Below are 26,497 nucleotides of genomic sequence, written 5' to 3'. Positions count from 1 at the left end.
GAATAGAACAATTAAGGAGGTCTTAACCAAATTATCACTTGAAACTGGCTCTAAAGACTGGGTACAACTCCTGCCTCTAGCCTTATACCGGGCCAGAAACATACCTGGCCCACATGGTCTGACCCCATTTAAAATTTTATATGGGGCGCCACCTCCTGCCATCACCTTCTTTGATACTGATATTTCTGATTTTGCCACTTCCCCTTCCATGCAGGCCCATCTGGGTCCGGAGACACCAGATCAAGAACCTAGAACCTCGATGGAAGGGACCCTATACTGTACTTCTGACTACCCCCACATCTGTGGCCTCTATTGGGCCAAACTCTGTGCTACTCGACCAACAGGGTAGGCCATTCCAGAGCCTCCCTAGACCCAAGCCTAACCCCTTGCCATCTGCCACCACCCCTCCTACCCATGCCGCCGGGCATGGTAATGCCACTCTACCCCCTAGACCAAAACTCAGCTCTACTGGTAGACTATTAAGCTTAATCAGAGGAGCCCACCAAGCCCTAAATGAAACCCATCCTGATAAGGCGGAGGATTGTTGGCTCTGCTTGACAGCGGCTCCCCCTTATTATGAGGGCTTGGCATTGGACTCTGACCTTATCAGCTATACATCTCTCCCTTCCCGATGCAGCAAAACACCTAATCATAAACTAACTCTGCCCCAGGTGACTGGACGAGGATTATGTCTTGGAAACCTTCCCACATCGTCTCAAAAACTGTGTAACCGTACAGTCTCAGTAACTCCCAGAAACTCATACCTGACCGGCCCTAATGGGACTTATTGGGCCTGCAATACGGGACTGACTCCTTGCGTCTCAGTGTCGGTTCTTAACATAACAGCTGATTATTGTGTACTTGTCCAGCTATGGCCCCACATTACCTACCACTCCTCAGAGACTGTGCTAGGATACTTTGAGAATCATTATCGATTTAAAAGGGAAACTGTTTCAGTAACATTAGCTCTTCTCCTGGGAATTGGGAGGATAGCGGCTGGTATAGGGACCGGGACCACTGCCTTACTTCAGAGCAATCAGAATACGCAGCTCCAGGCAGCCATGAATGAGGATCTACAGGCCTTAGAAAAATCAGTTAGAGCCCTTAAGGACTCTTTGGTTTCATTATCCAAAGTGGTCCTACAGAATAGAAGAAGACTAGACCTCCTACTTCTTAGAGAGGGAGGCTTATGTGCCACCCTCAAAGAGGAATGTTGTTTTTATGCAGACAAGACTGGGGTAGTAACCGAAACTTTGGATAAACTCAAGGAGAGGCAGACTGTTCGTCAGAAGAAATTTAAATCCCAACAATACTGGTATGAGGGTTGGTTTAACAAATCCCCCTGGTTCGCTACACTAGTCTCTACTCTTATGGGCCCCCTAATTATTTTCATACGTGTGTTAACCTTTGCCCCCTAAATTCTCAACAAACTAGTTCAATTTATATAAGTTAGATTAACAATAATTCAAGCTTAGTCCTAACTCAACAATACCATGCCCTCAAACAGACAGAACCGTAAGTAAAACTCAAGTAGAGAGGGCTGGACAATAGGTATAAGATTCTACCTATGCACAAGAACAAGGGGGGAATGAAAGACCCCTACCCAGGGCCCCCTAGGAAAAGAAAAACAAGGCCAGGCCATTGCCTAATGGAAAAACCCAGACCAGGTGCCTCGCCCAGCTGGAGCCTCAAACAGGATGTCTGTGGTCACCAGAGCAGTCATGGGACCCGGATAATAATTGCTGAAGTGTGACAGGGTCTTTCATGAGGTAATACCAGGAAACCTAGTCCATGGGAACTACCCCTGACCCCAAGATGAGCCAATGAAAAGCCTGTTGTTATGCTAATACTTATGTAACCATTAAAACTCTATAAATATTGTGCTCCCTGCAAGCCCAGTATGCTCTGCACCCGTGTTGCAGTAGCATCCACAGGCGCCTGTGTACTCAATAAATCACCTCTTGCATTTGCATCCAGTGGTCTTGCCCTGGTTCTTGGGCAGAGGGTTCGGTTCGGTGCCTGGCGCTTTGATGCCAAGGTCTTTCATAAGGAACCTTGGAAAATTGAGATAATGGTCAAATCCTGGAGAAACTAGCCATAACATTTGTTGTCCAGTCTTTGTGCAATATAAAAGCACAAGGCTTATCTGAAGTCCTGGCTAGAATAGTCTGTGAGGCTGTACCATCTTTGCCAGAAGCCCTGAAGTCATTCTGGATGCAGAACTCTAAGGCAACTGCAACAAAGGCACTCTGAGAGGCTGGATCACCTGACCTTTGGTATCTGGTGTCTTGTCTGCTTGCTCTGGAAACACACAAACTTTCAAAGGTAACATACATATCTACATTAACACGCGTATGGACTATGTGTTGTATACAAGCCAGCCAGTTGAATTTTTGTTTTATATTTGAGCTGGTAACATATATGACACATGTCTTACATATTTTTAGGTCTATTTATATCTGTAGTCAGGGTTTTCAGGTGGTCTTCCTCAATCAAACCTGATCTCTATTAACTTTGAATGAATCACAGCCTTTTGTTCCCTGTGGGAACAAAAGCATAAACTCTTCTCCAAAGCAATACATTTTTGAGTTCCATTTTAAAGTTAAGGCATTCTTAAATTATCTAGGGTGGTTTAATTCAGCAGTCCCTCTTACAATCCCACATGTCTCAGCAGCTGTCACTCACTCATCAGCATTCAAAAAATTCAAAATAAACAAACTGTACAGGATCCAGACTCCCTGTGTAGTTTTCATCTTTACATGACTTATTTTTATATCACTTTACTCTTTCTTTAAATACTTAACTTTATTATTTATTGTAGCACAAATTCTAATTGGTATTAATAATGGAAAATCAGACAGATACTGAGGTTAAAGTTGGAAGATCAGAGAAACAAAACGGCCACTATAGAGCTCTCACCTTTACCAATGCTCAGACTGAAAGGGTGATCCTGTCCTCAGACTGCATCTCCAGAAGGCATCCGTCTCTACCAAAACTCCAACTGTCCTGAGCTCCTGTCTCTTGACGCCTTATATTCCTCTCTAGTATTGGGATTAAAGGTGTGGAATCCCAAGTGCTGAGATCACCTTTGTGTGAGCTCTGTTTCTCTTTTAGACTGGATCAATTTCATGTAGCTCAGAGTGGCCTTGAATTAACAGAGATCTGTCTCTTCTCTCTGTTGCTGGAATTAAAGGTGTGTACCACCGCTGCCTAGCCTCTGTGGCTAACTAGTGTGGATAGCTTTGTACTCTGATCTTCAGGCAAGCTTTATTTGTTAGATCATAAGCAAAATATCACAATTTATAAATTATTTTTCTATGACTGTCCATACCCATTTTCTTTTCTTTCTTAAGCACATACGCATTTTTAAACACACATTACCCATTTAAAGGTTTTTTTCTATCTATGTCTGTCTTTACTACATATCTCCAGCCTTTTCTGTCTGCCTGAGCAGAACCTTAAACTGCTAAGCTACCACTGAATCCTCCACCATGGCTTTGTTGGCTGGCTCTGCCCCTTCCTTGGGTCAGTGAGAGCTGAGCCTTAAGCTTTCAGGCCTGGTTCTAGTTCAGAGGTGTGTTTGACTGGAAACTGCATTCAACCACTCCAGGTCTAAGAAGTTGGTGCCTGCCCTGTGGCAGGTGGTTTTTTGTGGTTTTTTTTTTTTATTTTATTTTCCAGTTTAAATTTAGATAAGAAACAAGGTTGCTTCACAAGTCAGTTCCAGGTCCCTCTCCCATTCCCTCCCTTCCTCCTGTGCCCTCCCCCAACCAAACCCCCCCGTTATCCCCTCATTTCCACAGGGAGGGTGAGGCCCTCCATGGGGGTGTGTATAGTCTGTCATTTCATATAGGGCAGGGCCTAGACCCTTCCCCAAGAGTTCAGGGTGAGAGTGCAACTCACATTGTTCTATGGGAGTCCAAAGTCTGTGTGTATACTTGGGATGGGTACTGATCTGCTGCCCAAGGCTCAATAGATTCCCTAGGCCTCTTCACTGACACCCAGATTCAGGGGGTCTTGATCAGTCCCATGCTGGATTCCCAGGCTGATGCCTGGGATTCAAGAGTTAACCTTTGTCTGGTCAGCTGTTTCTGGGGGTTAAACCAGCCCAGTCTTAATCCCTTTGATCACCAGTCCTCCCTCTCTGTTACTGGCTTTCTTGAGTTCAGCTCAGTACTTAACCAGCCACTAAATGAAGTTTCTGTTTCCCAGACTCTCTGGCCATGGGATTGTAGGCTGTCACTCCCCAGGTCTATGTCTAAAATCCATATATGAGAGAGTACATGCCATGTTTCTCTTTTTGTGACTGGGTTACCACACTCAGGATGGTTTCTTCTAGTGTCATCCATTTGCCTGCGAATCTCATGATTCCATTATTTTTTTCTGCTGAATAGTACTCCATTGTGTAGATGTACCACATTTTCTCTATCCACTCTTCAGGTGAGGGACATCTAGGTTGCTTCCAAGTTCTGGCAATTACAAATAAAGCTGCTATGAACATAGTGGAACAGACATCTTTGTTGTATGAATGGGCATATTTTGGATATATGCCTAAGAGTGGAGTTGCTGGGTCTTGTGGTAGGTTTATTCCCATTTTTCTGAGGAATCTCCATACTGATTTCCAAAGTGGCTGAACCAGTTGGCACTCCCACCAGCAATGGAGGAGTGTCCCCCTTTCACCACATCCTCTCCAGCATAAATTGTCATTGGTGTTTTTGATTTTAGCCATTCTGACAGGAGTGAGATGGTATCTCAGAGTTGTTTTGATTTGCATTTCCTGGATGGCTAAGGATGTTGAGCACTTTCTCAAGTGCCTCTCAGCCATTTTAGACTCCTCTATTGAAAACTCTCTATTTAGTTCTGCAGCCCACTTTTTAATAGGGTCCTTTGGTGTTTTGGAGACTGGCTTCTTGAGTTCTTTGTAAATTTTTGAGATCAGCCCTCTGTCAGATGTGGGATTAGTGAATATTTTCTCCCATTCTGTGGGCTGCCTTTTTGTCTTGCTGACTGTGTCCTTTGCCTTACAGAAGCTTCTCAGTTTCAGTAGGTCCCATTTATTAATTGTTGATCTCACTGTCTGAGCTACTGGTGTTATGTTCAGGAAGCTGTCTCCTGTACCAATTCGTTCAAGGGTACCACCCACTTTCACTTCTAAGAGGTTCAGTGTGGCTGGATTTATGTTGAGGTCTTTGATCCATTTGGACTTAAGTTTTGTGCATGGCGATAAACATGGATCGATCCGCATTCTTCTACATGCCAGTCTCCAATTATGCCAGAACCATTTGTTGAAGATGCTTTCTTTATTCCATTGTATATTTTTAGATTCTTTGTCAAAGATCAGATGTTCGTACGTGTGTGGGTTAATACCCGGATTTTCAATTCGATTCCATTGGTCTACCTGTCTATTTTTGTGCCAATACTAAGCTGTTTTCAGGACTATAGCTCTATAATAGAGCTTGAGGTCAGGGATGGTGATGCCTCCGGACGTTGCCTTGTTGAACAGGGTTGTTTTGGCTATCCTGGGTCTTTGGTTTTTCCATACAAAATTGATTATTGTTCTTTCAAGGTCTGTGAAGAATTGTGCTGGGATTTTAATGGGGATTGCATTGAATCTGTAGATTGCTTTTGGCAGGATTGCCATTTTTACTACATTGATCCTACCTATCCAAGAGCATGGGAGATCTTTCCATTTTTTGAGGGCTTCTTTAATTTCTTTCTTTAAAGATTCAAAGTTCTTACGATACAGGTCTTTCACTTGTTTGGTTAGCGTTACCCCAAGGTATTTTATGTTGTTCCTGGCAATTGTAAAGGGTGATGTTTCTCTGATTTCTCTTTCAGCCCTTTTATCATCTGTATATAGTAGGGCTACTGATTTTCTTGAGTTGATCTTGTAGCCTGCCACTTTGCTGAAGGTGTTAATCAGCTGTAAGAGTTCCCTGGTAGAGTTCTTTGGGTCATTGATGTAAAGTATCATATCGTCTGCAAACAGTGAAAGTTTGACCTCTTCCTTCCCAATTTGTATCCCCTTGATCCCCCTTTGTTGTCGTATGGCAATAGCTAGAACTTCAAGTACCATGTTGAAAAGGTATGGAGAGAGTGGACAGCCTTGTTTTGTTCCTGATTTTAGAGGAATTGCGTTGAGTTTCTGTCCATTTAGTTTGATGTTGGCTGTTGGTTTACTGTATATAGCTTTTATTATGTTTAAGTATGTCCCTGTTATCCCAGATCTCTCCAAGACCTTTATCATGAAGGGGTGTTGGATTTCGTCAAAGGCATTTTAAGCATCTAGTGAGATGATCATGTGATTTTTGTTTTTCAGCTTGTTTATATGGTGGATTACGTTGATGGATTTTCGTATGTTGAACCATCCCTGCATCCCTGGGATGAAACCTACTTGATTGTGGTGAATGATTGTTTTGATGTGTTCTTGGATCCGATTTGCCAGCATTTTATTGAGTATTTTTGCATCAATGTTCATGAGGGATATTGGTCTGAAGTTCTCTTTCTTAGTTGTATTTTTGTGTGGCTTGGGGATCAAGGTTATTGAAGCCTCATAGAAAGAGTTTGGCAAAGACCCTTCTGCTTCTATTGTGTGGAACACTTTGAGAAGAATTGGTATAAGCTGTTCTTTGAATTTCTGGTAGAATTCTGCACTGAGGCCATCTGGAACTGGGCTTTTTTTGGTTGGGAGACTTTTGATGACAGCTTACATTTCCATAGGGGTTATAGGTCTATTTAAATTGCTTATCTGTTCTTGATTTAGTTTTGGCAATTGATAGCTGTCCAGGAAGTCATCCATTTCCTTTAAATTTTCGAATTTTGTGGAGTACAGGTTTTCAAAGTATGACCTAATGATTCTCTGGATTTCCTCAGAGTCTGTTGTTATGTCCCCCTTTTCATTTCTAATTTTGTTAATTTGCGTGTTCACTCTCTGCTGTTTGGTAAGTTTGGACAAAGGTTTGTCTATCTTGTTGATTTTCTCAAAGAACCAACTCTTCGTTGCATTGATTCCTTGTATTGTTTTCCTGGTTTCTACTTTATTGATTTCAGCCCTCAATTTGATTATTTCCTGGCGTCTACTCCTCCTGGGGGAGTGTGCTTCTTTGTGTTCTAGAGCTTTCAGCTGTGATGTTAATTCTCTGGTATAACTGTTCTCCTGTTTCTTCATGTGAGCACTTAGCGCTATGAACTTCCCCCGTAGCACTGCTTTCAAAGTGTCCCATAGGTTTGGGTATGTTGTGTCTTCATTCTCATTGAATTCGTGGAATTCTTTAATTTCTTTTTTTATTTCCTCTTTGACCCAGGGATGGTGCAGTTGAGCATTATTCAATTTCCATGAGTTTGTAGGTTTTCTGCAATTTGTGTTGTTGTTGAATTCTAATTTTAAAGCATGGTGGTCTGATAAGATGCATGGAGTTATTCCAATTTTTTTGTAGCTGCTGAGGTTTGATATGTTGCCAAGTATGTGGTCGATTTTTGAGAAGGTTCCATGTGGTGGTGAGAAGAAGGTATGTTCTTTTTTATGTGGATGAAATGTTCTATAGATATCTGTTAATCCCAGTTGGGTCATTACTTCTATTAGACCATTTGCTTCTTTGTTGAGTTTCTGTTTGGTATTCCTGTCTAGTGGTGAGAGTGGTGTGTTGAAATCTCCCACTATAACTGTGTGGGGCTTTAGATGAGATTTAAGTTCTAATAATGTTTCTTTAATGAATGTGGATGCCTTTGTATTTGGGGCATAGATGTTCAGGATAGACACTTCATCTTGGTGCGTTTCACCTGTGATGAGTATGTAATGACCTCCTTCATCTCTTTTGATTGATTTTATTTTAAAGTCTAGTTTGTTAGATATTAGGATTGCTACCCCTGCTTGTTTCTTGGGTCCATTTGATTGGAAAAATTTTTCCCAACCTTTAACTCTCAGGTAATGTCTGTCTTTAAGGGTGAGGTGTGTTTCTTGTATGCAGCAGAAGGAAGGGTTCTGTCTTCGAATCCATTCTGCTAGTCTGTGTCTTTTTATGGGTGAGTTAAGGCCATTAATATTGCGGGATATTAACGACCATTGATTGCTCATCCTTCTTTGATTTGCGATGGTTGTTGTTGGTGGAATTATGTGTGGAATTTCACCCCTTTGTTCTTTTGGCTGTTGGTAGAGAGGGATTTTCTAATGCTTATGTTTTTCTGGTTTTAGTTAGCTTCCTTTGGTTGGAGTTTGCCTTCCAAAATTTTCTGTAGGGCTGGGTTAGTGGACACATTGCTTGAATCTAGTTTTGTCATGGAATATCTTGTTTTCTCTGTCTATAGTGATTGAGAGCTTTCCCGGGTATAGTAGTCTGGGCTGGCATCCATGGTCTCTTAGTGTAGGTAGAATATCTATCCAGGACCTTCTGGCTTTCAGCGTTTCCATGGAGAAATCAGGTGTAATTCTGATAGGTCTGCCTTTATATGTTACTTGACCTTTTTCCTTAGCTGCTCTTAATATTCTTTCTTTATTCTGTATGTTTGGGGTCTTGATTATTATGTGGCGAGGGGAATTTTTTTTGTGGTCCACTCTATTTGGTGTTCTGTAGGCTTCTTGTACCTTCATTGGCATGTCTTTCTTAAGGTTGGGGAAGTTTTCTTCTATGATTTTGTTGAATATGCCTTCTGCCCCTTTGAGGTGGATTTCTTCTCCTTCTTCTATACCTATTATTCTTAGGTTTGGTCTTTTCATGGTGTCCCACATTTCATGGATGTTTTGTGTTAAGGATTTGTTGGATTTAAGGTTTTCTTTGGTTGATAAATCCATTTCTCCTAGCGTATCTTCAACACTTGAGATTCTCTCTTCCATCTCTTCTATTCTGTTGGTAATGCTTGTATTGGTAGTGCCTGACTGTCCAGCTTTTCTATTTTCTGCCTTTCTTCAGATTGTGTTTTTTTTAATGACTCTATTTCAGTTTTCAACCCTTGCAGTGTTTGCATTGCTTCTTGCAATTTTCTGTTTATCTGTTCTTCCGTTTGTTGCCTTTTATGAATTTTTTGGTTTGTTCTTTCTTCCATTTCTTGCATTTTTTGGTTTGCTTTTTGTTCCATTTCTCACATTTTGTGCTTTGTTTCTTCTTCCATTTCCTGCCTTTTTTGGTTTGTTTCTTCTTCCATTTTTTTCATTTTTTGCTTTGTTTCTTCTTCCATTTCCTGCCTTTTTTGGTATAATTCTTCTTCCAATTCTTGAATTTTTTGCTTTGTTTTTTCTTCCATTTCTTGCATTTTTTGGTTTGTTTTTTCTTCCATTTCTTTGAGGGATTTTCCAATATCCTCTTTTAGGGCCTCTATCATTTTCATGAAAGTGCTTTTAAGGTCGTTCTCTTCTGCTTCGTTCGCATTGGAATGTTGGGGTCTTGCTGGTGTGGAGTCTCTAGAATCTGGCGGTGTCATATTTGTTTTTCTGTTGCTGACTGTGTTTTTGTATTGTGTCTTTCCCATCTCTTCTTCTAGTGGGTGCAGAAAGAGCCCTTTACTGGTCTGGGGACCAGAGTTCCTTTTTTGGTGGGTGCTAGCAAGTCCAATAATCTGGTGGTTCTTCTATTCCTTGTCCGAATGCTGGTCCCGTGGGTGGAGAAGAAGAACAGGAATCTGGGGCGCTTAGCCTCTTACCTGGTCCCCTGGACTCTATGCTGGGTCCTGTTGTACTTGATCCAGAACAGCTACTCCCCTGGTCTCCCTGGGTCCTCTGGTTTCCTGGTCTCGTTGGTGGGAGAGAAGACCTGGGGTCTGGGTGCTTGGCTCCCGCCGGGATTGGGAGCTTTGTGCAGTTCCCAGGTGATCTGCAGGCACTGGAACACAGGCCGGGAAGCAGGCCTGTTTACCTGATGCTGCCCGAGGAACAGCTGCTTCCCTGGACTCCCAGCCTCCTCTCCTTTCCTGGTCTCGTTGGTGGGAGCGAAGATCTGGAGTCTGGGGTGCTTGGCTTCCGCCGGGATTGGGAGCTCTGTGCAGTTCCCAGGCGATCTGCAGGCACTGATGCTGCCTGAGGAACAGCTCTTTTTTTGTTTTTTTGAGACAGGGTTTCTCTGTATTGTTTTGGAGGCTGTCCTGGAGCTAGCTCTGTAGACCAGGCTGGCCTCGAACTCACTGAGATCTGCCTGCTTCTGCCTCCCGAGTGCTGGAATTAAAGGCATGTGCCACAAATGCCCCGCTGTGGCAGGTGTTTTTACCTTAGCTTTTTGTTTCTACTTAACACGATGGCTGTTTAAGTGCTCTGCAGTATATGGTAGTGTTCTGGTGGAGGTTCCACCCACGTCCCCTCCCCCGTTTCTCCCCACACGCTGATGCATCTCAGAAAGCCTGCCAAAGGATGGAGCCTCCCCCAGAGATGCTCAAGACCACTCACACAGGGTATTTAAACTGCCCCCCAGAAAACAGACTTGTGCTTTTTCCGATCTCCCTTTTGTGCCTCCTTTCTGGGGTACTGGAAGGCTATCCATTAGCATTGTATGCATGAAATGTGGGCTTTTTCTAATTCAGTTTGATTTGGTCTGATTTGCATTGCTGCATCAGCAGAGAGGCTTATCGGGGTGCAGAAACTTTTCAGGCAGAGCTTCTTAAAGGAACTGTATCTTTTCTTTTTCTTTGTTCTTTTTTTATTTTTATTTTTTAGCTTTCTGAGGCCCTATGTCGAAATTTGGGGCTCCACATTGGGCCCCAACTGTACTTTTGGGGCCACCAACCAGCTTGCAAGTCATGACATGGAAATGTAATATTATCAATTTTGAATACTCTGCCTTAGCATAGCTGGTTTCTGGCTAGCTTTTTTTCTTTAACTAAAATTAACCTGTGTCATTGCATTGTTTTTTACCGTGGGGCTTTTGGCCTTTCTTTCCTTCTGTATACCTTACTTTCTTGCTGTCTCCATGGCTGGCTGGCCACTGCCTGGCTTCTGGCCCTGGACTCATCCCTCCCTTCTTCGTTCTCTTCGACTTCTTCTCCTCTACTTATTCTGCCAGCCCTGCTTCTCCTGCCTACTGGTTGGCTGTTCAGCTTTTTATTCAACCAATCAGGTGCCTTAGGCAGGCAAAGTGAAACAAATGCAACCCATCTTTTTGTTTCGTGTGTGTGTGTGTGTGTGTGTGTGTGTGTGTGTGTGTGTGTGTGTATTGGAGAAAGCCTGTATGCCGCCATTAACCATGTGACTTACTAGAGGCGCATACAGATGAGGTAAGAAAAGGGTGGTTTACCACACCGCTAACCACACCCACTTTAGGCATGACTAAAGACATATACGGCCGGATGTACAGACGTATAGGTACGTAGGCGGTGAACTACGTCACTAGCCAGGTCCACTTTTGGGCATGGCTAGGGGGCGTTACGGGGGAAGGCATAAAAGACAGCACACAGGAAGGCTTGGTCTCTTTTCCTGGAGTTCGGCTTCCGGTTCGGCAGCAGAAAAACTACTTGGCTCATCTGGGTTACTTGTTTGGTATCTTGTGAGTAATTTCTACAATAAATACTTAGTTTTACTTTCAGTAAGTGTGTCGCTTAGCGTTACAGTGTCATTTGGAGCCTCGTGTGTGTGTGTGTGTGTGTGTGTGTGTGTGTGTGTGTGTGTGTGTGTGTGTGTGTGTAGCTTTGGAGCCTGATCTGGAACTGGCTCTGTAGACCAAGCTGGCAATACAACACATCTTTAGATTATTAAACAAATGCAGTATAAACAAATGTAACATACCTTTACAGTGAAAGTAATACTCCGCCACATAAACGAACTAACACATAATTTCGTAGTTAAAGTAATATTCCACAACCACACCCGGCTCCATTCATCTTGATAGACACCCCAGATGGTTCTACTTAGTGCCAGCTGTGAACAGTGCAGCCATAAACAAGGATATACAGTGTCTGTGGTATGTTCACTTACAGTTTTTTCAGATATACATTCATGAGTAGTGCAGCTGGGTCATATGGGAGTTCTAGTTTAAATCTTTTGAGGAATCTCCATAGTGATATCCATAGTCGCTGCACAAGTTTACATCTTCACCAGTAGTCCAAAGGGATTCCTCTTTCCCACATCCTCACCAGCAACCGTATCATTTGTGTTGTCATTCTGATCAGGGTTTGATAGATTTCCAAAACAGTTTGTATTTTCCTGATAGCTAAGCATGTTGAATACTTTAAAAAAATATTTATTGGCCATTTGTATTTTTCTTTTGAGAAATGTCCATTCAGTTCCTTAGAACATCTATTGACTGAGTAATTTCATGGTTTTGATGTTTAATCTTCACAGTTCTTTTTATATCTTAGATACTAATCCTGTCTGGAACATAGTTAGCAAGGATTTCCCTCATTTTGTAAGCTATCATTTCATTCCATTGATTTTTTTTGTTGTTTATTAATTTCATGTATCTCACTTGTCAATTCTTGAGATATTTCCTGAGTTTTTGGAATGCTTTTTCAGAAAGTCATTGCCCAGTCTCATATCCTGAAGTGTCTTACCTGTGTTCCCTCTGGTAATTTCAAATTTTTAGGTCTTACATCATGATCCTCAATCCATTTTGAATTGCTGTATGTGCATGAGAGATATGAATCTAATTTTATCCTTCTACAAGTTGCAATCCAGTTTTCCCAACAGTTCAAAATATTATTTCCCTCTAGTTGTAGCTGTGCAGGTTTATTGGCTGTTGCAGGAGAATTGTCCATACAACCAATCCACTGTGCCAATAAAGCAACCTTGAATCTAGGACAGAATCAGCAATTGGCTGACTGGGATTAGCCATAAAGTTCTTGGAGGACTTTTGCAAGGTGGCTAGAGCAAACAGGAGGAGACTCGGTAGAGTTCAGGGGATTTGCCATTGCTGTAAGTTCCGGAAACCATGGAGAGAGGGTCATCCTATCACGAATCTTTCCTTGGATTTTTCAGGTCTTTATCTCAATTTCTGACTCCTAAGTTTTTACTAAACTAGAACAAATTAGGTAACCATTTCATCTGGTAGCTGCAGTCTCCTATTCCATATCATGTCTGGTTTTTGTGCCAGTACCATGTTGTTTGTGTTACGATGGCTCTGTAATATTATTTGGGACCAGGTATTAAAATGCCTGTAGCATTGTTCTTTCTGCTAAGGATTTCTGTGGCCATTTGTGGTACTTTGTGCATCCATACAGAAATCTGGATTGTTTTGTCTAGCTCTGTGAAAACTGTCACTGGGGACAGAACTGATTCTGTACATCCATTCTGGAACTATAGCCATGTTCTTAATATAATTCTGCCTATCCATGAGCATGAATGACTAGTCCATTTGCTACTACTCTTCCTTGGATCCTCCTTTCTTTTCTTTTTTTGTTTTGTTTTGTTTTGTTTTTGAGACAGGGTTTCTCTGTGGGTTTGGAGGCTGTCCTGGAACTAGCTCTTGTAGACCAGGTTGGTCTCAAACTCACAGAGATCTGCCTGCCTCTATCTCCCGAGTGCTGGGGGCATGCGCCACCATTGCCTGGCTTTCTTGGGTCTTTTAAACTTTTTTTTATTGTAGAGGTTTTTTGCCTCCTTGGTTAGGTTTATACCTAGATATTTTGTCTGCATTTGTTTGATTTTGATGCTACTGTAAATATGATTTTCCCTGACACCATCTGGACAAACTTCATTATTTTTTCTATATTTTCATTTTGTATCCTGCTACTTTGTTGAAAGTGTTTAATAGGTCTAAGAATTTTCTGATACAATTGGATCTTAAATATAGGATTATATCTTTCATGAATAGGGATGGTTTTGTTCAATCAGTAGCAATGTCTCTTTTTTCTCTCTAGATGTATTGATTGAGGTATTTTATTTCTTTTAACTAGGAATCTTAATCTTATTTAGTTTTACAAAGGTTGGTTCAATATACATTTTAAGTCTCTATTTTATTAATTACTCCCTGATCTTTAACATTTCTTACCATGTACTGTACTGATGTTTGGATTAACCCTCCCTACGATGTTGAGGTGCATCATTAGGTTACTTGTCAACTTTCTAATTTCTTTTTTTTTTTAATGCTCACAATCATGGCTGAAAAATTCCCTCTTAGAACTACCCTGTCTATATTCCAAAGGTTCTGGCAAAGTGTGATTTTTATTTTCATTTGACTTACAGAATTTTAAAATTTGCTCTTGATCTCTCCAGTGACCCACTGGTGATTCAAGAGTACTTTTCAGTTTTCATTTGGGTGTATAGATTTTCTTACTATTGATTTCTATGTTTTCCCCCATTTAATCTCATGAGATACAAGAAATTATTCACTTATTATTTTATATTTGGTAGGAGTTATACTACCTAGAACTGGGGGTTGGGGTACCAAGAGGAATGAACATTCTGGGTAGGTGTGACAGTGCACACCTTCAATCCCAGGACTTAAGGAAGAAGCAGGTAGATCTTTATGAGTTCTGGGCTATCCAAGATTGCATATTGAGACCCTGTCTCAAAATAAAAACAAAATAAAGTATAAAGAAAAACCTGATGCTAAATGAAATAAAGGGAGTGGTGACCTCAGGGCAAGACCCCTGCTATCTAAGCTTCCAATTTGTGAAAATGAATTTTTAAAAAGCTGAGGGTAGGGTGTAGTGGTGCTCACCTTTAATTCCAGCACTCGGGTGGCAGGAGCAGGTGTGTCTCTAAATTTGAGGCCAGTCTGGTTTACAGATCAAGTTCCAAGACCGTCAAGCTTAGCCAGAGAAGGAAACCATCAAGAACAGAAAGGTGGTGAAGATGTGATTGAACAAGGGGACCATGATCCAGCCCCAGCAAGCAGCAAACTTGACAGCGTTGGCCATGTGGTTCTGGCTTTAGAGGCAAGGGTGGAAGAAAGGTTTTGGAATTCCCCTCCATGACTTAAGGAAAGTCATCAAACCCAGGCATGTGTCAGGGGTGTCCCAGCATGAATGTCTAGAGAAATCATTGTGTGAAGCTGTGAAGGTGAAGCCTGGATTGCCTGGGAGACACCAAATTGTTGGAGATGCCAAAGCCATGCATGCCTGCTGAGGAAAGCTGCTAACAGGAAGTGGAAACAGTCTAAAAGAAAGAAGTATGTTTCAGTTATCAAAACTGAAAGGAGTTGGAGATCTGAAGAGCATTTTGACTTCAAACATGGAGATGCAGAGTTTGGAGTTTGCTCAGCTGATTTTCAGTCTTGCTTTTGTCCAGTGTTTCCTCACTATGCTCCCTTTCCTACATTTTTGGAATGGTAATGTATATCCTATGACATTATATGTTGGAAGTATATTGTCTACTTTTTCATTTTAATTTTATAGGGGATTACAGTTAAGAGATTGTTATGAGTCTTTGAAGAGACTTTGAAGTTGTAACTATGTTGAAACTATTATAGACTATGAGGACTTTTGAAGTTGGACTAAATGCATTTTGCATTTTTATATAGCAATAAGCATGTGGGGGCTAGGGAATGGAGAATGAAAGTGGCCCCATAGGCTCATAGCAACTGACACTATTGGGAGGTGTGGCCTTGTTTGAGTGGGTGTGTTGTTGGAGGAAGTGTGTCACTTGGGGTGGGCTTTGAGGTCTCAGAAGCTCAAGCAAGAACTAATGTGTCTTAGTTTGCTGCTGCTGCCTGCAGAACGAGATGGAGAACTCTTAGGTCCTTCTCCAGTATCATATGTCTTTCCAGCCTGGTCCCACAGCTGATTAGCCCCAAGTAAGCACACAGACATATTCATTATAAACTGTTTGGCTGATGGTTCAGGCTTCTTAATAGCTAGCTCTCTTAATTATTAACCCATAACTATTAATCTATGTATTTCTACATGGCCTTATCTTACCCAAGAATGTCCAGTGTGTCCTATCTTCCCCAAAGCTACATGGCGTGACTTTGCGGCTCCTCCCTGTGTCCTCTTCCCAGCATTCTCCTCGTCTTGTAGCCCCACCTATACTTCCTGCCTGGCTACTGGTCAATCAGTGTTTTATTCATCAACCAATCAGAGAAACATATATATACCGAAGGACATCCCCCATCATGTGTCTGCAACCATGTTTCCTGCCATGACAATGAACTAAACCTCTGAACTGCAATTGAGCTATCACAATTAAATGTTTTCCTTTACAAGAGTTGCTGTGGCCATGGTGCTTCTTCACAGCAATAAAATCCTAAGACACACACACTATCTTAGTTAAGGTTCTATTACTGTAATGAAACACCATGACCAAAAAGCTAGTTGGGGAGGAAAAGGTTTATTTGGTTTACACTTCCTTGTTGCTATTCATCATTGAAGGAAGCCAGCACAGGAACTCAAAGAGGGAAGGAACCTGGAGGCAGGAGCTGATACAGAGGCCATGGATGGGTGCTGCTTCATGACTTGCTCCTCATGGTTTGCTCAGTCTGTTTTTTTATTTGTTTGATAGAACCCCAGTCTACTAGCCCAGGGATGGCACCACCCACCATGGGCTGGGCCCTCCCCCATCAATCACTGATTGAGAAAATGCCTCACAATTGGATCTTATGGAGGCATTTTCTCAATTTAGGTTCCCTCCTTTCGGGTAATTCTAGTTTCTATGTCAAGTTGGTATCACTAGCCTGCAGTGTGAGTGAGTGTGTGTGTGTGTGTGTGTTCAGGCAAAACGCTTACACACATAAAATAAATTTTATATGTAAGAGCACCATGTGTATATAGGACCTCAAAAGGCCAGAGAGGGGAAACTTGGGAATGAAGTTATAGACAGTTGTGAGACACCATGTGGGTGCTGGGAATTGAACCAGAGTCTTTTGGAAGAGCAGCAAGTGCTTGTCATAGTTGAGCTATCTCTCAAGTCCCAGTCTTTTTTTCCTTATTCTGAGCTTTTTTCACTGGCTCATAGGGAGGAAGTGTCTAATCCACCATCTCACCTGGAAGTACTTCCCCCTCCCCTTAATGTTTGTATACACTCAAGAGGTTTAGAGTTAATGGAATCATTTTTGTTGTCTTATTCTATAGGCTTGAATTTTAAGGGCAATTTTAGGTTTACAAAAATTGACAGGAAGGAGAATTCTCATACACATTTGCCTTTCCACTACCAGACTGTATCAGTGTGGTTCATGAATTCCAGTTACCTGCTATTACTTTCCTAGTATTACTAAAACCCATAGTTGTGGGGGCTGGAGACATGGCTCAGAGGTTAAAAGCACTGACTGCCCTGTCAGAGGTCCTGAGTTCAATTCCCAGCAACCATAAGGTACCTCACAACTATCTGTGAGAGATCTGGTGCCCTCTTCTGGCCTGCAGGCATACAGACAGACAGAATACTGTATACACAACACAATAAATTAAAAAAAATCTTTAAAAAGGAACATAGTTGCCTGGGGACAGTGGCGGTGCACGCCTTTAATCCCAGCACTTAGTAGGCAGAGCGAGATGAATTTGTTGAGTTCGAGACCAGTCTGTTCTATAGAAGTTCCAGGACAGCTAGGGCTATGCAGAGAAACAGATCTTGAAAAACAAAAATAAATAAATCCCATAGTTTATGCTATGATTCAGTGTGTTTTAAATTTAACTGATAAGTAAGAACATAAAAAGTGCATGCAGTAACTAGGCACAGTGGCTCACAGTCCCATCTAGTCTGGTAGCAGAGGGGAATTTCTTCATCCCAGGAGTTTAAATAGTCTGGGTAAAGGAGAAAGGGCAGGGGGAGGGGGAAGTTGTACACATTCAAGTACTGCCATGTAGTGTTTTATACATGTAACAAACATTGTGTAATACTTAAGGCTAAACATATCTACCTTCTCAAACATTTATTATTCCCATCCTTTTGTAGTTGGTTCATACAAAAAATATAGTTTTCATTGTGTATTTAGTTTTTGGGTTTTTTGTTTTGTTTTTCGAGACAGGGCTTCTCTGTACTGTTTTGGAGGCTGTTATGGAACTCTCTCTGTAGACCAGGCTGGCCTCAAACTCAGAGATCTGCCTGCCTCTGCCTCCCAAGTGCTGGGATAAAGGCGTGTGCCACCAATGCCCAGCTTTTTTTTTTTTTTTCAAGACAGTTTCTCTATGGAATATCCCTGGCTGTCCTGGAACTAGCTCTGTAGACCAGGCTGGCCTTGAACTCATAGAGATCCACCTGCTCTGCCTCCCAATTGCTAGAATGAAAGGCATGCACCACCATGGCCTGGCCTAATGCTTTAATCTTCTGATCTTATTTACCCAACCCTTTATCACTCATAGCAAAAAATGTTCAAGATTATTTCTTCTAGCTTTTCTTTCTTTAAAAATGTTTATTTATATGTATATTTGTGTTTCTTCCACGTGATTACAGGTGCCCCTGGAGACAGGTAGAAGGTGATGGACTTCCTAGAGTTAGAGTTAAACAAGGTTGTAAGCTGTCCTGGGATCTGAACTCTGGTCCTCTGGAAGAGCAGCAAGCACTCTTAAAGCACCACGGAATCACCTCTCCAGCCCCTCTTCCAGCCAGGTCTTCAGGGGGCATCTTGCCCTACTCACCATTCTATTCAAGCTCTGCTGCTTTATTTTATGTGTATGAATGTTTTACTTGCGTGTGTATCTGTGCACCATATACATATCTGGTGCTTATGGAAGCTGGAAGAGGATATTGGGTCTCCTGGAACTGGAGCTATAGATAGTTGTGAGTTGCCATTTGGGTGCTGGGAATCAAACCTGGTCCTTCTGGAAGAGCACCCGATGCTCTTAACCACTACCATCTCCCTAACCCCTCTGCTTTGCTTGTTGTCTACTCTGAGTTTAACAGTTCTGCTGTGTTGTTCCTGCCACACCACAACGAATAAACCAAGAATATTTCCTTCTTTAATTACTGTGAGGTATTTTGTCACAGCAATGTGGAAAGTAACTAAACCAACTTAATAGTTTATTTTAGTGTTAAATAACATTTTGTATTTTTATTTACTTTAAAAATTAGTATGTGTGTATGTACATGCATGTGCCATGGAGTAAGTGTGGAGGTAGGAGGACATACTTGGCAGTTCTCTTCTTCTACAATATGTCTTGGGATCAAACTCAGGTCATCAGGGCTTGGTGAGCCATCATACCAATCCACCACTGGTTTGTCTATTCAGCTACTAACATTATCTTAGCTGCCTCCAGTTTGCCAATTATGAAGCGATTCATTTGGGTGGAGGTTACTGCATGGACATAGACATTAAGAACTCATTTAAGTAAGTACCAACAAATGGGATGGGTAAATCACATTCCAGGAATGTGCTTTAATTTTATAAGAAACAGTCCAACTCACTTCCATATTGGCTCCTAATTTTGTTCCATTAGCAATTAATGAAGTTTCTGCTGAACTCAGAGTCTTCATCAGCATTGGGTATCACCAGTGCTCCAGATTTTAGTTAATTTTAGTAAACATAATGTGGTATCCCATTACTGTTGCAATCTGCAATCTCTACTTTATTTTTAACTTCAACCCAATATGGAGCTTACTTGTTTTAATCAAACATAAATGTCTCTGGAAAGTTACACCTGACAAGTAGAATTCTATAAAGAGACAGGCAATGATGGTGCATGCCTTTAATCCCAGCACTCAGGAGGCAGAGACAAGCAGATCTCTATGAGTTAAAGGCCAGCCTGGTCTACAGCATGAGTTTCAGGACAGTCAGAGCTACACAGAGAAACCCTGTCTCTAAAGATGGAAAAAAGGAGGGGGGGATAATTCTGTAATGGCTTTTGCTGTTTTTCTGTATTTTATGCTCCTATAAATGCAGCTGTTTTTAAGGGGATTTATGATTTTTCTATACTGGGTAACTGGTTTATCTTTTCTTACACAATTACTCCTTTATGTGGTCACCATAACACATGGTTAAAATCCCAGTACTGGGGAGTCTGAGGCAAGAGGATGGTCAGTTTGAATTTGCCTGAACTACATGTGAGACCCTCTTTCAAAGAGAGGGATGACCCTTACATTAACACTAGCCTAGTTGACTTGTTAGATCATTTGTTTTTAATTAATTGCATATAATTTGATTGAGAATATCATTGCCAGGATAAAGGACTTATAACGTCCAGTCATTCTCTTTATTCAGAAAGCCAAGCATGTCTCGAGGTTGAATATTTATGAATCTTCTGTTTCTGGCCACAAGTTCATGTCAATGAACTGACATTCTTGCAACTTTTCAAGTATGTACTGAAACACTTTATTGTAACACTATAAACAGAACATGCTAATAAATAATGATTCCTAATGTAAGTAATCTCAGTTGTGATGGTTTGAATAGTAATGGCCCACACAGACTTATGTGTTTGAACGCTTGGCCCATAGAGCCGCACTCTTGGGAGCCTTGTTGAAGGAAGCGGGATCTGGGGTCTCACATGCTCAAACTAGGCCTAGTAGGGGACTCCTGCTGCCTCACAATCAAGATGTAGCACTTTCAGCTCCTTTCCCAGCACCATGTCTGCTACATGCTGCCATGCTTCTTGCCATAATGGACCAAACCTCTGAAACTGTAAGCCAGCTACAGTTCCTTTATAAAAGCTGCTGTGGTCATGGTATCTCTTCATAGCAATAACACCCCAAGACATCAATTATCACAGAAAGCACTTCAATTTTTCGTTCCAGAGTTTTATGTGTATTTGTGCTTTCCCTGCATGTATGAATGTCTGTGCACCACAAGTGTGCAATGCCCATGGCAGCCAGAAGAGGGCAAGCAGATACCTGGAACTGGAGTTACAGAGTGTTATGAGCAGTCATGAAGGTGCTGGACATCAAACGTAGTCCTCTGGAAGAACATCCTTGCCTGCTCTTAACTGCTGAACCGCCTCTCCAGGCCCTATAATACATATTTTATGGTGCTAAGGACTAAGCGCAGGATCTGTGGCATAGTGCTCTACCACTCACAGCTACTGTCACTGTCACTATTACAACGCAGCCCCACAGTAAGTATTCAGAAAGTTGGGTCTAGTTCACAGATTTTAGCACAAGTCTTATCAGTTACTCAGTTTCTTATCCAACATTGGCTGATACAAAGCATAGGCTTGTCAAGGAGTGCAACATCTATTACATAAATGGGCTGGAGATGGCTCAGCATAAGTTCTTGGGGCTCTATTATGAGGATTGGAGTTTGGATCTTAGTATGCACTGGGCAGATGACAAATGCAATACCTTCTTTTGACCTCTGTGGCCACGGCACATGTACAGAGACTCTCACAGACACATGCACCCATACATACAAATGGAAATATTTTTGTAAATCTACTATACAAAGTGTATGAATTTTCTGAAAAGCTCTAGAACTGAGTGTGCATTAATCATTTATACAATTCAATTGGCATCCTGTGTTTTATGCTTTCTTAAGGTTTATCATAGACTAGGAATGATTTGAAAGTGTGATCAGTTATACTTGATCACATCTTTGCAGGTTTTATTGAAGGGCTGAATACCACACCTCAAGCGCTGCCTCTGTCTTCAAGTTGTTAGGCCCTGGAAGTTAGGAACTTATTCAAAGACACTTTGTTGTCCGTGCTTTTCAAACTTTATACTATTACTTGCTACTACTATAAGCTTTCTTCCAAGTTACCACTGGTAAGTTAATTTGTTCCTGTGACCGCATCTCATTATGTAGCTAGGTCAGATGGGCTGTGAACTTGTGATCTTCCTGTCTGTCTCCTGAGTACAGAGCCGTGTTCAGCAGGTAATGAGTGATTAGGTCTCCAAGTCCCAGCTTACCTTTTCCTTGCACCACACTCAGTGCCAACTGGAACGGTCTGGCACCTCCAGGAAGCAGACACTGCAGTTAGGAGGGCAAGAGAACTATTAACAGGCTAGTTTATAAAACATCCACAAGTCTGAGTTGGAGAAACCAAGCCACAGTGTAGACTTGAAACATAAAGTGCAGAAAAGAAAGCTGGGTAGTATATTAGCTACATTTTTGTTGCTGGGATAAAACACTGACTCAGAGAACTTTTGGCTTATGGTTTCAGAAGGCAGGATTGTCATGGCATGCTAGCTGACTGACTGCGGCAGCGAGCTGGCTGATCACATCTTCATCCACAGACAAGACACAAATAGCATAGGAAGTGGGGCAAGGCTGCAAGCCCTCAAAGCCCACCCCCAGAGATGTACTTCCTCCTGCAAGGTGCTCCTCCTAAGGGCTCCAACACCAACTGGGGGCCAAGTGATCAATACAGGAGCCTACGGGAACATTTCTCACTCAGACACCACAAGGGACAGGAGCTTCGGACTGAGAAGCACGTCCGTCATTGTCTTAGAAACCCCAAAAGAAGGCCTAGCACCAGGTTGGCCTGTGAGAGAAGGTTGCTATTTGGAGGATCAGGAGAAGGCTCCACCTGGGAAGCTTGGTCACTGTCCAGGGGCAGCTAACTCTAAAAGGTGGAGCCTGAAGCACATCAGCTATTGTCATGCCTAGAGCCCAGGGACAACTGAGGAACTGGCGTCCTGATAATGCAGCCACAGAGGTCATGAAAAGACATCAGATCCACTGGAACCAAAATACAGATGGTTGTGAGCCACCATGTAAGGACTATGAACTGAAAAGCCAGGTCCTCTGCAAAAGCAAGTAAGTGCTCTTAACACCTGAGCCATCACTCCGGCCCCCAAATCTTTTTTTTTTTTTTTTGGTAATAAAGCAATTAGTGTAGAGAGATGGCTTGAGTGATATTACTTTGGTTTTTGACAGATATTATGATAGTCATAGCATTTATATAACATGTTCAGCTGCAAGTATTAAAGACATGCTATAAACATGGCCTTAGTTAAGAAGATGGAAAACACATTTGGGCATGTTCTTGCTAGGATGAAAAGCTAATACACGCTGGCGTAAGAAACAAGGTAGTGGCTCAGCAGACGGAAGCACCAACTAACAGCACGCTCTGACAACACACACACACACATAACCAACTGCCCAGATAACATTATGACGTAACGGAACCCATGTGCACTGTTTCCAAGCTGGTTTGAAACGGCAAAACCTTTCTAAAACAGACATATGCAGAATGTCAATATGAAATGTCATTAAGTGTGCCTTTAGGGTACCTACAAGGAACTCCTGAAGTCAAGCAACAACTTGAAAATCTCCCAAACCCACAGAGAAGTTCCATCTCACTCATTTATTATTTCAATGAGTAGGATCAATTCTTGTTACCGCATGAATCATCATTGAAAATCTCGAAACTAAACAATAATCAAAGTATTTGAATATGTGACTGTAAGAAACTGGGGAGGCAGCCTCACCATTAAGGCTGAGGGAAGACTCAACGGGGTCCCAGGGACTCAAGACCAGCCTGGTGACTGGGTGACACCTTGTATCAAAACAGTGACTCTAAAAAACAAGCACCCAACCAAGGCTAGCAATGTGCTCCGTGCTCCTCTCTGGAAACATCTGTGTATCAGCAGAGGCAAGAGAACAACCTTGGTATCATCTTGAGATGGCACCACCTCTTTTAAGAAAATGTCTCTCAACTGACCCGAACTCACTAATTAAGCTAGGATGCCTGGCTAGCAGTGAGCCACACAGGTCCTCCTGTCTCTGCTTTCCCAATGCAGAGATTAAAGTGTGTCACAATGCCTAGCTTTCTTATGTGGATTCTGGGGGTTGAACACAGGTCCTCATGCTTGCAGTGGAGAAAGAGCCCACCACACTCCAACATGACCTCAGGCAAACTGCATCTTCAAACTCCCTTTGAATACAGCCACAGCCTAACTTCCACCTAACTGTTGGATGACACAACCGGTCTGTAGCAGATGCTAGGGTTTCAGTTTGGAAGAAATGACTTTCGAGTGATCAGATTTATTGATGCATGCAGAAAACACTGCCAGTCAGTGCCCATGTTCTAGTCTAATTTCAGACATGATTTTCTTTGAATCCTGCTCATGTAAGAAGTCTGACTTGGTGTTGGCAGACTGAGCTGTTTACAGTGACAGAGCTCTACAACAGTGAGTCTCAACCCCAAGGGGTCATATTGCAACAGTTATTTGGGAAATAACTGACAACTGCTTTATTATTAAGTTATTCAGTTCCATAAAGCACAAAGTAACCTATGTTCAACTAACAAAAGGTTGGTACATGTATTGAAATTCGTAACAGTAGCAAAATTAGTTATGAAGTAGCAACAAAAGTAATTGTATGGTGGGAGGGGTGGTCACCACAGCATGAGGAAGTGTGTTGAAGTGTCACAGCATTAGGAAGGTTGAGACCCACAGCTCCACAAAATCAAAGGTTTTCAAATGTTTCTTGCTGGGTGGAATGTTGTTGCTAGTGGCCTGGGCTCACGTGGGACATATTCTGAGCTTTATTTTCTGTGTCATTGCTTTACAATGGCTCTACTTCATAGAGATCTCCTCCCAAACTGAAAAATGTCCTGAGGATATAAGCAGCTTGGGTTGGGCTCAAATCAGCGAGTGGAAATAAAGACTTTGTCTCCACTGTAGACATGACTTGACCACCTGACCCTGGTTCCACCCCATTTCTCCACTCCCCTGCAGTCAACCTGTCACACACTATACTTCCCTTCACCTTGCTCCTGCCCACCAGCCTCTGTAGTTCTGACCTTGGCTACTGCCTGGAACTCACATCATTTACAATTTTCAAGTCATGACACCACTCTTTGCAAACAATTCACTTCTGTGCTTATCAGATACTGGCATTTACCTACAGCTTGTGGGGGGGGGGAGGGGTGGAGATCACACTTTTCACAATGTACAGTTCCCTTATGACACAAGTCTTTTTTTTCAAGATGTGTCCTCTCAATTACTTGCCCAATGAGATAATCCGCTCAGTCGGTATCTGTTTATTGTGGGTCAGACTTACGACTCATTGTTCCCTGAATGTACTGAGTTTAAAATACCTATCTTCTTATCTATAACTAACTCAGGGCAAGCAATCTGCCTCTGGGATAAGGTAATGATATGATACGATACACACTTATTCAAACAGGCAAAAATCAATAATTAATGATTTAAGACCAAATCTCTCAAACTTTCTGGGACAAGAAGGGAACTATTTGGCTGACTTTCTACTCCCCAGAGGTCTTGAGTTCAATTTCCAGCATGGATTTACAGCACAAATGTCTACAACTGTAGTCTCATGGAATCGGATACCCTCTTCTGATGTGCAGACAAACATGCAGACAAAATACCTATATACATAAACAAGTCTTTAAAAACAGGTACAAGTATAATCAATTCAAGACACATTTACTAAACGTGTGAAGTATTGTCTCTTATGGGCTGGAATCACCAATTCAATTGCAGTGGTCTACCTAGGAGCAGAGGACACAGGCTAAATGACAGGTAGGAGGGAGGGAAGACAGGACAAGGATGACTAGCTATACTACTTGAACACAACCTTCAGGTAGAAAAGTGGATGCTGGGGCTGAAGATGGCAGGTGTTAACAGTCCTTGCAAAGTATGTAGATTCAGTTCCTAGTACCCAGAATGATTCAAAGGTTCAGAAACCCTCATCTGAAGGCAATGTCCAAACATGCACAAGCGCGCGCTCTCTCTCTCTCTCTCTCCCTCCCTCCCTCCCTCCCTCTGTCTCTGTCTGTCTGTCTGTCTGTCTGTCTCTCTCTCTCTCTCTCACACTCACACTCACACACACACACACACACACACACACACACACACACATACATATACAGGAAAAATAAACCTGAAAAAAAGAAAAGAAGCTGCTGGGCCTTTGATCCAAGAACATTAGCAATATACTACAAGTCTTTATGCTTTTTGTTTGTTTCTCTGTATTGTTTTGGAGGCTGTCAGTCCAGCCTGGCCTCAAACTCACAGAGATCTGCCTGCCTCTGCCTCCCGAGTGCTGGGATTAAAGGCCTGCGCCACCACCGCCCAGCACTGCAAGTCTTATGTTACTATAACTTTGCAACAAAGTTTGGTAGTGGCCAAGAGCAGCCTGGGAACTCTAGGCAGGTGCTAAACACCCAGAAAGACCAGGGAACTGGAGGAGGATATGTTTTAAGGCTAGATTCACTAAGACTTCATAAGAAATGTGAGAGAGGATTCAGTGAAGTGTCAGATTCTTTGGGTAATAAGAACAGAAAACATTGCCATTAAATTACTACAGGAACGATGGGAATTTGCTTTTATTGGAGTAAGAGTAGAGACTTGAAGTTTTTTCATGTTGAGTTAAATATATGCAGGCATCCATACTCATGTTCTTGCCCAATGACACATATTCATCTACAGTGTCCTCAAAGGTAAGGTAGACATGACAAGGAACTTGCTATCCTGGATTTTCACTCTCCTTTCCCTAAGGAGAGTTACTGGTGTACCTTACTGGGTAAGGCACACAGGTTCTCCCATGTATGCGCCTTACATTAATCCAACAGTACTTTAAAAAAAAAAACAATCAAAAAATACTTGAAGGCAAGGCCGGAATAGAACAGTGCAGGCAGAAGTAGAGCACTGTGGTTCTGGTCTTCGCTACTCAACTGTACAACACTATCCTCTGACCTTTCAACTCAGCTCTTTTAATCCAGCTGCATGTTGTCTTTGTGTGAATGCACCAAGCACCAAGGGAAGGACTTTAACAGACGCATGCACACACATTCACAGCAGTCTAACCCAGTGGAC

This window comes from Mesocricetus auratus, unplaced genomic scaffold (assembly GCF_017639785.1).
Source record: "Mesocricetus auratus isolate SY011 unplaced genomic scaffold, BCM_Maur_2.0 Super-Scaffold_6730, whole genome shotgun sequence".
NCBI lineage: Eukaryota > Metazoa > Chordata > Mammalia > Rodentia > Cricetidae > Mesocricetus > Mesocricetus auratus.
The sequence above is the reverse complement of the archived record's forward strand: the minus strand, read 5'-3'. Positions refer to the sequence as shown.